This window comes from Amphibalanus amphitrite, unplaced genomic scaffold (assembly GCF_019059575.1).
Source record: "Amphibalanus amphitrite isolate SeventyFive unplaced genomic scaffold, NRLGWU_Aamphi_draft 000550F_arrow, whole genome shotgun sequence".
In the NCBI taxonomy this organism is placed as follows: domain Eukaryota; kingdom Metazoa; phylum Arthropoda; class Thecostraca; order Balanomorpha; family Balanidae; genus Amphibalanus; species Amphibalanus amphitrite.
Genome location: NW_024882044.1, coordinates 36,157 through 47,795, shown reverse-complemented (window position 1 = coordinate 47,795; position 11,639 = coordinate 36,157).

Genomic DNA, 11,639 nt, shown 5'->3' with positions numbered 1-11,639 from the left:
AGTGGAGGAAGGTAGATGGTACGGCTGTCAGAGATTAAAGCTGCCACAGCGCACCAGCTGCTGCGATACAGACTGCTCACACCAGCAACTCTTACAATAGGCGGCTATCATAACACACAAGCGGCTGCGATACAGAATGAGACAGCTAGACGAACTCTAATCACTACAGTTTAGTTACACCAGCTACACTACCGACATACCACACTGCATCGATGTTTTCCGTATACACGGCGCCCGGAGGAGTCGAGCATGACACGTGCACTATGACCAGAAGTGCCCGACCTACTTTATCGTTATGTACATGGGAGTGGTATGTTGCAATGGTTGACGATCAATCTCAAGATAGGTAAGCCCATCCGTAGCATTTTGCTATGATCGGTCTTGTCTCTTATACGCGTGTCTTCAGTATAATGCTGTCAGGCTGTCGGTCTCATGTGCGCGGGTCTGTCAGTACCCCGCTGTCATTCCGTCGAGCGCCGGTCTGTCGGCTGGAGTCTGTCGGCGGCAGGCGGCCACCGAAGCGTATCGCGCCTCTCCGGAACGGCGGAACGACATCCGACGTTCCGGAACGGGCCCGGAGCGAGCCGGCGGTAATTGGCGACTATTTTAGCGTCAATTAATGTCTGCCGCCGCTGACGGAGCGGGGCGGCGGCCAATTGACAGGGCGGCGCCGGCCGCGGCAGCCGGGCGGCTCGCCGGCTATCGGAAATAGCTCAATCGGCTGCGACGCGCTGCTGATGTGTTTTTCAGCCGGGTGATTGACAGGACAGGATGGGAGCGCAGAGTCTAGAGAGCCGAGTCCGGCGTCTGCGGCGGTAGAACTCGTCGCCGTCTGCCGTATGTACAACGGCAGGACTCTTAGCTGGGTACCCGTCTGTGGTATGTAGATTTAGAAATCGCACGAATCCCTCTTGTCGGTGGTACCTAAGTACACTACGACTACCAACATGCCATGACGAGAGAACCGTCTTCTGCGGTACATGAATTCACTGACTTTGTCTGCAGTATGTACTAAGGCCATGTTCTTCTAGACAGGCCGAATTCGGGACATCTCCGACTCACTTGAAACTTGCACACAGCTGAGTCCTTTGGGGTAGGTCATTTGACATACAGAGGTTAACAGAGGTCACGTCACGATCCCCTAAATTTGCACAGCAGGCAGTAGGCACGCAAATAGTGGCCCACCATGTGGAGCCAGCGAACTTTTAACCCTCGCCGGCACAGGGGGGGGGGGAGGTTGATGCAACCCCCCTAAGGTTTTTCGCGAATATAGGCACAGCAGATAGTGGCCCACCATGTGGAGCCAGCGAACTTTTAACCCTCGCCGGCACAGGGGGGGGGGGGAGGTTGATGCAACCCCCCTAAGGTTTTTCGCGAATAACTCGCGTAAAAAGCGGCCGATCGCGACGAAACTTTTGGTACCCTTGCATTGATCAATTTTACACCTACCCTGAAAATTTCATGACCCTGACCCAAATGACCTTTGACCTGTGACCTCTTTTCCGAGACCATGTTTGGCCGGAATCGCGATTCGGCGTATGTCGGCTCGCATTAGCCGCGCGTTTGCAAGCTTTTCGTGGTTTCAAACGTTCAAATATGTGATTTAATGTTGCTCCCATACATTAGGGTGGGTGTCAAGGTCACCTGAAGGTCAGGTCAGGTCATTGACCTTTGGTGACCTCGGGTGACCTCGGTTCACCTTTTCGAGTTTTACATGTTTCTAGGCTAGTTTTTTGGAGCTGAATTCGAATTTAGCAACCATTTGAACATTTACGAAGTAGTTTTGGTGCCTTCGTAACATGTTACGAAGCTGTCAGAGGCGGTTGACACGTATTACGAATACCCGTCACAACCCCTACCAGTTGACCAGTTGACCTGACCCGACCTGGTCTAAATGCTTTAAGACATAATCTCTGATCAAAACTAACACGATATTCGTGATCAGCACCTCGGAAAACCACATTGCAGCCACACTTCACGACTTTCTAACAGGTCCCGATTTTCCCGGTTTTCGGGCCATTGACCTGACCTGGAAGGTCACCCGATGACCTAGGACCTTAAAATTGGGTATCATCGGCTTCCTCACGTGACGGGCAGCACGCTCGTTTTTTCCGCGAAGCTCTAGCTCCATCAGGAGCCAAACGCGAGGGGGGTCGTACCCCCTTTACTTTACTTCCCCCTTTAACCCTATTCCTGGCGGGGGGGGGGCCTCAGGAGCCCCCCCCCCCCTGAGGTTTTTTGGTTATATCTCCCAAACGCGTTGAGCTAGGAAGCTCAAATTTTCTGACTTTTCCTAAAAGGCTTCTACGCAACATGTCTGAAAATTTTGAGTTGATCTGACCTCAGGTCAGGTCACCAGAGGCGGTTTGGTGACGCTACCTCAGAAAAGTTTGCAATCACGCCAGAGCTAGAGTTTTTGACCGATCAATTTCTTCTCTTCAGGGTTTAGTTAGGGTACCAGTATGTGCAATTTGTATATCTCGGAATTTTGATATCGGTGACCTAAGGTCAGGTCAATTTCGCGACCTCCCCATTATAAGTCAATGGGGGAAAAATCAACTCCCTGTTTTTACCACTAAAACGGGTCGGAATGGCCCCATATACCATACATGACTTCATATACGATCAACCTTCACTACCTTGAGGTCTGTTTTGCTGTTGGGCAGCTGTGAGGTCATGTGACGTCATCAAAGGTCACCAAAGGTTTTTGGCCAATAACTCCGTACAGGAACAAGATACAGACGCGTGGATGGTCTCATTGTGTTCAGCTCGTCAAGACGCATCGAATGATATACATGATGACCTCGAGGTCACGTGACCTGAGGTCAACCTTTGACCTTGACCTTTCGAGGTCAACATATATATCATTCGATGCGGATTGACGAGAGGATCACGATGATGCCCTTAGTTTGTTCCTATCTTGACTTATTCGAAAGTTATTCGAGAAAAACTCTCTCCATATCTAGTGCCGCCATTTTGACTTTTTCGACCCCTGTGACGTCATCTTTGACCTGACCTGAAAATGACCTTTGTAAAAATTGTAGATCTTGGCCGTGCGTATCCGATGCCGTTTACCGCTTGTCGCTATCTTGCTTCGTTCTCGAGATCTCAGGGGGGGGGCCGAATCGGCCCCCCCCCGCCAGTTTCTTGTCCCGGCGGAGCCCGCCAGGAATAGGGTTAACCCGCGCCCCACTGGGGTCTGTGTATAACACGCCCTACTGGGGGGGGGGGGGCTATTCATAGCCCCCCTCCTAACTCCGAAACTACTGGGCCGATCGTCAAAATTCAAACGGCGTCTGATAGCCCCGGAAAAACTGTCGAACGAAACCTAATTTCATTGACCTCGAGGTCACCGATGACGTCACAGGTCAGGTCAAAATAAAAATTATTAGCATTTTGGCTTGTTCACATTTTGGGCTCTGGCCGCCATCTTACAAGTCAGATCAGGCTCATTTTTGGTTTCCACACTCGTGAACAGATGCTCTAGATACCTTGAGGGTACCAAACTTGTACTTTGATTTTCAGGTCAGGGTCAGGTCATCACAGGTCACGGAAATATTATATCATGCGTCGGTCACGTGACACATGTTTTATGGTCCATTTAGGCCATAGACTTCGAATTTGATGTCGTCTGTGTCATTCGAGGTCATTTTGAGTCGAATTTAGCTTAGTTGAGGTCACTTTCAGGTCAAAAAAGGTCAAATTTTGAAGTTAAAATTTTTCAACAAAAAAGGTGTCTATTGGATGCAGTTTGAGCTCAGGAACACGATGGTGCCATTTATATTGGTGTACGATGTCAAATACGTACTGAAAAATTGATTTGAAAAATTAATAATTGTGAACTTTTTGCAATAATGCGTGTATAACTTGGCCATTTTTGAAGATATTTAGCTGAAACTTGCTAGAGTTAGGGGAGAGCGGGGCCAGTTGAAACACGGGGTCAGATGAAACATGCATGGGCGGCGCCACCGGGGGGGACGGGGGGGACAGGTCCCCCGCTATCGAAAGTTAGGGGGGTACAGTACCCCCCTATCGGCGAGGCCCGTTCAATAGTTGATAATAATGCATTATAGAGCTATCCGTGGCATTTAATGCATCGTTGGTTAATCAAGGCAGGTTCTGAATAAAGATTGCTGTTGGAATGCATCGCAGGGGTCCTGGCCATCTGCAAAAGGTGTGGAGCTGTGATGTCTGTAGTTATAAGGTGATCGGCAGGGCCTCGGGGATCGTGCCCCCTTTTTGGGGCGCCAGGCAGGGTTATTACTTATTACCTCCCCACCCCACTGCCAGGCCCCATTGCCGATAAAACCAAGCTGAAATTCCATTGATTTCCGTTACTATATGAAAATTTTCCATTCCTAATGAGTCAAATTCAAGCATGGCAGTTCTACCACAGGAACCATTTGAAATCTATGCCATTTAACCCCAGCACTTGTGGGGAGAAGTGTTCGGATAGATCACAGGCAGGACCAAAAAAGCACGCAGTAGCCCAAGACCTTATAATTGGATATAGCATCGGCTCCCTCTCGTCAAGGGGTTCGATAGCACTCGTTTTTTTTCTGCAAAACTAAGTTCGGTCGGCGGCCGAACGGCTGGGGGTCTAATCGAGCCCCCCATCCCTCCCCTTCTTACGTCAGCGGCTGTGAAAATGCCATTACCAGCTGTTGAAACATGGCAGTTGCTTTTGCATGAGTGCACGAAAGGGTTTTAGGTCCGTGATACGTGAAAGGTTCTACATGAAAATTGAGATACACCAGCTTATCAAATTGTGCTCACTGTGGTGCGCTCGGTTTTACCTTGACTAGTCTTTGAATTCTGGGGTGAAACAGACCAGTCAAGAAACCTGTTCCATAAGGAGAGCCACTAATGCTTAAGAGATGTGGGATGAGGTTTCCAGAGACCTTCATTACCTCCCAAAGGGGGTGCCCCGCCATTTGCCAATCCCTGCTGTAGTTGTTACGATTGGAGGGTGAATATGAGAACGATGCAGGTCGTGCCAGCTCGATCATGACGAACACAATGGTGCCGACATCACAGCTCTACTGCCATTTTTGACGAAGTTAATCAACAAGGACCGGAATCCTACCCTGGGGCATTTCACCTGCAGAGGTCGCCGGACCTGAGACCCTTTCACTCAATTTTTTCAACGGTGCATGCGCTCGTTTTTCCCGCGAAGCTCTTGGCAAGTAAAATCCATCAGAAAGTGTGATCTAATAACGGTTGGTGACCTTCCATGACCTAGCATGGCCTTTTGAGTGACCACCGATGACATGACCACTGACGGCTAGCCATTAGCTGCACCCTGCCCGTTGCATATGGATCAGGTGGTGATGTCATGATTCTGAAATTATATTGCAGTTTTGGCGCACTTGTCAGAGCAGAAGACATTCCCACTTTTCCTCCATGACTATGTATATGATGGTGAAGCCCTGAAGCTGACCAGACGTAAGATCGAAAATTTGAAAGTACGAAATGTAAGAATAGCTGGCACTGCTACTTATGCCTAAGCAATTCGCAGCTTGTAGGAAACCAGCTTTGAGTTGGCAAGACTGCAAATTTTGATTTAGAGGGAAGGATGCTTGAAAAGGTGATCGATCTTTTTTTGCATACACGATCAGTATCTACTTTTGGGATTTTCGATTTTCGGTCCCCGTCCCCCCCTATCGAAAACCCGTGGCGCCGCCCCTGGAAACATGGCTTTATTTTCAACAATATGCAAGATATGGCGTTGCCGACACCACTGCGCATCCGCGCTCGACCACTTCCTTTGTCAACGGCGTTTGGGCGGCAAACGGACGGTAATTTCGATTTGACACTTGTTTTTGTGTTTTTGAGGGGCGTTTGGGAGAAATCGTTTTTTATGAATATTTTGTGATATCTCATATACCTTTGTTTGCTGAAAGAAGAACTCCTGGCTCCGGAATAACACCTTATTTGGCCCTTCATTCAGCATGATGCCGTCCCTCCAGCTCGTTTGACATGTGCTTTACGGCGCGTGCGAGATGGCGGGAGAGGATGGGGTCAATTGAAACGCTTCTCTGAGGGTCAGTTGAAACAGGGCCACAGGCCGTTTCAATGGACCCCGGTGACCTTTGCAATGGTTATTGTTCAGGGGCTGTAAACATTAAAGGAAATAGTCCACCTTTGAAATGAGCTTTTAAACTGAAATAGTAGTTTAATAGAGCTCAATTTTTGACCCCTTTTTCTCCAGCCCTTTGCTTGAACGTACACTATAGCCTGAGACATTTTTCATTTTTCTCATCCGCCCATTTTGCCATAGTCTATGTACTTTATGTCACCTATTATGAGGAACTTTGCACTTTTAGCTTTCCAACGACCTATTGAAAGTAGCATTTGGAAAAGTAAACCGGACAAAATATCTCCTTAAGAAAGTGGCCTTAAAGAGGAAAACATCCCATTGTTAAGGATAGGTGCAATTGACCCCATGAGCTGGTTCAATTGACCCTCGCATCGGGGTCATTTGAAACAGGCGTAGAGCTTTTTTATAAGCATGCGTTTGGCAGCAAAATATGTTTGAAACATAATTTTACATATCTTAAAATAAAGCCAAAAGAACATATTTTTTCATGGCATTGTGCATTTTTCCATATGACAACTAGGTCTCGCTGTGCATGTCAATATATAAAAAGTGGTTCAACTGGCCCCGCTCTCCCCTAGTCATAATCATGCATTCTGTCACATATATTCCGGTTTTTTCGAAATGTCAAAAACTTTTTGAAAAAAAAATATAAAAATATAAATTTTGAATATTATTATAGGTATAAAATTTTCAGAATTTTCAAAATTTTGAAAATCTGAGATAGCAGTTTGATAGCGCTGTCAATTCTGAGTCCTTTCATGCAAAGAAATTGGATCTAGCTTAAAAACTGAGCTCTTGGGAGCGATTGCCGTGGTTCAATGTTTTGCGTCGAAATCGGACGAACATGACGTCACTCTGACGTCATTCCCGGCCGACCTATGGTAGCTACGAAGTTCAAATTTTGACACAAGGTGTCAAATTGATGCAGCCGAAGGTACTGAAAGTTTGGCGCCGATCCGTCAAGCGGTTTGGAAGCTATTGCAGAAAAACGGGAGGGGGGCTATAAATAGCCCCCCCCCCCCCCAGTGGGGCGCGGGTTAAGTGCCGTCGAATGACTCAAAATGGCCTGTGCCGGCGAGGGTTAACCCTCGCCCGCACATGCCATTTTCCCATCCTAGAACGCACATGGGGGGGGGGGGGTTGCCACCCCCCCCCCGCGCCATTTCGTTCCTGTTGGAGATAGAGCTTAGCGGTAAAGACCAAAAAGATTCTTTGGGAAGAGACGAATCCAATGATAGGTACCCAGTTTTACCTTCTCAGGTCAGTCATTGACCTTCCAGGTCAGGTCAAACTAAAAAATGTTGCTGTTTTGGGTCACCGTTGGATATCAAGTGCGCTGCTTATCAAATACCGCTGACGATGCTGTTTTCTGGTGCCAAGTCAGCTAGAACCTCTTTGTCACACTACCCGACCAGAATTTTGCTGCTGAGGTCATTTCAGGTCAAGTTAGGTCAAGGTCAATTATATGTGTTTGTATGTCTGTGTGTGTCTGTGTGTATACTGATGTGTGCAACGATTGTTATGATCTGAGAAGCTTTTACCAAAAATGCAGTCAAAAAAATTCACAAAAAGTAAATTCAGCTTGCCTAAAACGCAATTATCTTAGATGACCTAGGTTGACCTTGACCCTGACCTTGACCCCTGTACATCGTCGAACAACATGTTCCATGATAGGTGGGAGGTAAGACTGGCAAAAAAGGCCGAAATCAGGGTGTCAAAAGCTCACAAGGCCCATGGCAAACGCAAGATGTTGAGAATTGGCCATTTGGGTCATGACATGACTTGAAAAACAAGGTCATATCTCCGAAACCAAAAATCACAGACACTTCAAATTGTCAGTGGACATCAAGAAAGGATAGAGGAGCAGCTATACGAAAAATCAGCCCTATAGCTCTAAAAATGTTGAGTGCAGAGCAGAAAGACTACCTGGAGGTGGCAACCCCCCCCCCCCCATGTGCGGGCGAGGGTTAACCCTCGCCCGCACATGCCATTTTCCCATCCTAGAACGCACATGGGGGGGGGTGGTTGCCACCCCCCGCGCCATTTCGTTCCTGTTGGAGATAGAGCTTAGCAGTAAAGACCAAAAAGATTCTTTGGGAAGAGACGAATCCAATGATACCCAGTTTTACCTTCTCAGGTCAGTCATTGACCTTCCAGGTCAGGTCAAACTAAAAAATGTTGCTGTTTTGGGTCACCGTTGGATATCAAGTGCGCTGCTTATCAAATACCGATGACGATGCTGTTTTCTGGTGCCAAGCCAGCTAGAACCTCTTTGTCACACTATCCGACCAGAATTTTGCTGCTGAGGTCATTTCAGGTCAAGTTAGGGCAAGGTCAATTATATGTGTTTGTATGTCTGTGTGTGTCTGTGTGTATACTGATGTGTGCACCGATTGTTTTTGGGTCCATATCACATGAAATCATGATCTGAGAAGCTTTTACCAAAAATGCAGTCAAAAAACTTCACAAAAAGTAAATTCAGCTTGCCTAAAACGCAATTATCTTAGATGACCTAGGTTGACCTTGACCCTGACCTTGACCCCTGTACATCGTCGAACAGCATGTTCCATGATAGGTGGGAGGTAAGACTGGCAAAAAAGGCCGAAATCAGGGTGTCAAAAGCTCACAAGGCCCATGGCAAACGCAAGATGTTGAGAATTGGCCATTTGGGTCATGACATGACCTGAAAAACAAGGTCATATCTCCAAAACCAAAAATCACAGAAACTTGAAATTTTCAGTGGACATCAAGAAAGGATAGACGAGCAGCTATACGAAAAATCAGCCTTCTAGCTCTAAAAATGTTGAGTGCAGAGCAGAAAGACTGCCTGGGGGGGGGGGGGTGGCAACCACCCCCCCCCCCCCCCATGTGCGGGCGAGGGTTAACTGACCAAGCCTAAAAAAGTTTGCAATCATGTCCAGCCGGCAATGTTTGTCACAGAGGTTTTAAACTTGGTGGATTGCATGATGTTATGGGCGCCTATAACTTGTATATCTTGGATTTTTTTATATCCGTGACCTAAGGGCAGGTCAGTGGCGTGACCTTTCCAGCTTCCATTATACCACCTAAGTCAATGGAGAAAAACGAAAATGCCTCTAGATCCGTGTACACGCATAGGAACAGTCCAAATATTTCAGAATCACAATGATTTGGACCACCCGTGACGACCAAGGTGTCCTTTTTGCTGATAGCCTCTAGAAAGGCCATCCGAGGTCATTTGAGGCTTCAAACAGCTTTTTGCCAATAATGCTCGGTTGGAAAGAGACAGAACGCTGGGGATGGTCTCATTGTGTTTGTCTTGCCGAGACGCATCGACTGCTATGCAACATGACCTTTTCCGGTCAGGTCATGACCTTGACCTGAGGTCAAATTAATGTAAGATAAAATGGATAAAATGTTGACTATTTCAACATTTTGGAAACTGCCGACGGCTATCTCGGGAACCGATAGAGCTACAGCGCCGCGAAAAAGCGCATTCGATAGCCCTTTTACAGACCTTTCTGAATAATGCTCTCAGCTTTGACCTCAGGTCAACGGTTTAGCCTCCAGAGGGCAAAAGCTCAAAAAATAGCCGTTTTTACGAAAAGCGTTTTTTTTTCGGCAATAGCTTTTGACTCAAAAGAGCCATGACATTACTTTTGCCAGCACCGTGTTCCTCTCGTCGAGACGTGTCGAATGAACTATAATTTGACCTTGAAAGGTCAACTTGAAAATTTGACATCATGTCAAGGTCATGACCTGACCGGAAAAGGTCATTAGTCGATCCCCAACGTCGAGCCGAACACATCTTAGGCGTTTTCAGCGCTCTAGCACGCCTCAATCAGAAGTTATTAGCGAAAAACTGTTAGATTCTGTTCGTGACCTGAGATGACCTCGGGGACATAACGAGGGGTCACACTTGCCATTTTCCGGTTCAGCGTGTCAATTTTAACTACATATCGATGTTTGAGAGTGTCTAGAATAGCGTTCATGCAAAAGTTTTACACGAACGCTATTCTAGACACTGAAAAACAGACGCTTTTCAATTTTCTCCCATTGACTCATAATGGAGAGGCCGCAAAATTGACCTGACCTTAGGTCACCGATATCGAAATTCCGAGATATACATTTTATAGATAATGTTGCTCTTATCAATCGCTGAAAGGTTTCAAGGCAATCGATCAGTCGGTGTAGCTATGACGAGCATTCTTATTTTTTCTGAGGTGAGGTCACTTGGCGTGACTTGGTGACTTGACTTAAGGCGACCTGGGTCTGAAATTTTCACAACATGTGCGGAAATGATGCACGAACAGGTGTGCCAAAAAACGGCGGCGCGGATCTGCGAAAAACCGCAGGGGGAGGGTGTTCAAACAGATACGTCTTATTACAGATACGTCTGAAATTAGATACGAGACCCCCCGGCCAGGCGCGGGTTAAGATATTAGACTTTTACTTTTGTTTACTTTTTGAGATCGTCGCTATTCCTAGCGACTTTATTTGAAAGTGCGGCACTTGTTGCGCGCAAAGCAGGCAGCAGCATATACCACCAAGTGCTACCAAACGTTTTGGTAAAAGATTTAAAATCGTTAGATCTGCGCTGACGTCGCACATTCAGAGGGGGCATTTTATAAATGCATCAGCCCCTCTGAATCCCAGTGCCGTAACTTTGAAATTAGATACGAGACGTATCTAATCTAATAAAATTAGACGTATTTTCGATTTGAGGCATTTTTCGATCTTGTGAGTGCTCAAACCGGTAAGTGCAAGAAGCCAGGGACCCCATTTTGGCCATCTCAACTCAAAACTTATGTTAAGGTGGGATGGTCAAGTAGAAACGCATCTACCTGTGGTTGCGGAGTTGGCGTCGGACTCGGTGCCGATTTTGGAAGTCGGTGTCGGATTTACCGAAAATTAATCGACTCCGCAGGCCTGCCAGGGCTGGGAGTCGGAGTCAGTCGGAGTCGACAGCTATATCTGGAGTCTGAGATGGAGTTGATTTTTAGGCCGGATTCGGAGTCGGAGTCGGATTTAACGAAAATCTATCGACTCCGTAGCTGTGCAAGCAGTTATTAGAACCGGTTCCCTCCCGTCTCATTGAAAACTCGTCGATTTGTCCTTCGAACCGATCTTTGTGCTCATATATAATATAACTATTCTATTTGCGTGGGTTTGCGGTTTTTTTAAGTGCTCAGTTTTTGCAGCGAGCTTTTCCTCAATTATTTTATGGCCAACGCGACGCGTAGCGAGCCAAGATATCTTGTATGGATCCTATGGGGTATGAGTAGTATATAGTCACTATATACCGGACCTTGTCTCCCCGGGCCTGCGTAAAGAGAGACATTTGTTAGAGCCAGGCCCATCACTTATGTGGAACTTGGCCCCGGCCCTCGCCTGACCGGGTGTCGGCAGGGGTGGAGGATTAGGGGTTTCGAGGGTGCTCGAGCACTCCTCAGTGTCAAAAGCACCCCTTGAAATTGGGTAGTTCCCATAAAAATATTCTTAATCGGTGGATACCATGTGTTAAAACTTTAAAGTGAAACACAGTCGTGTGGGCAGCAGC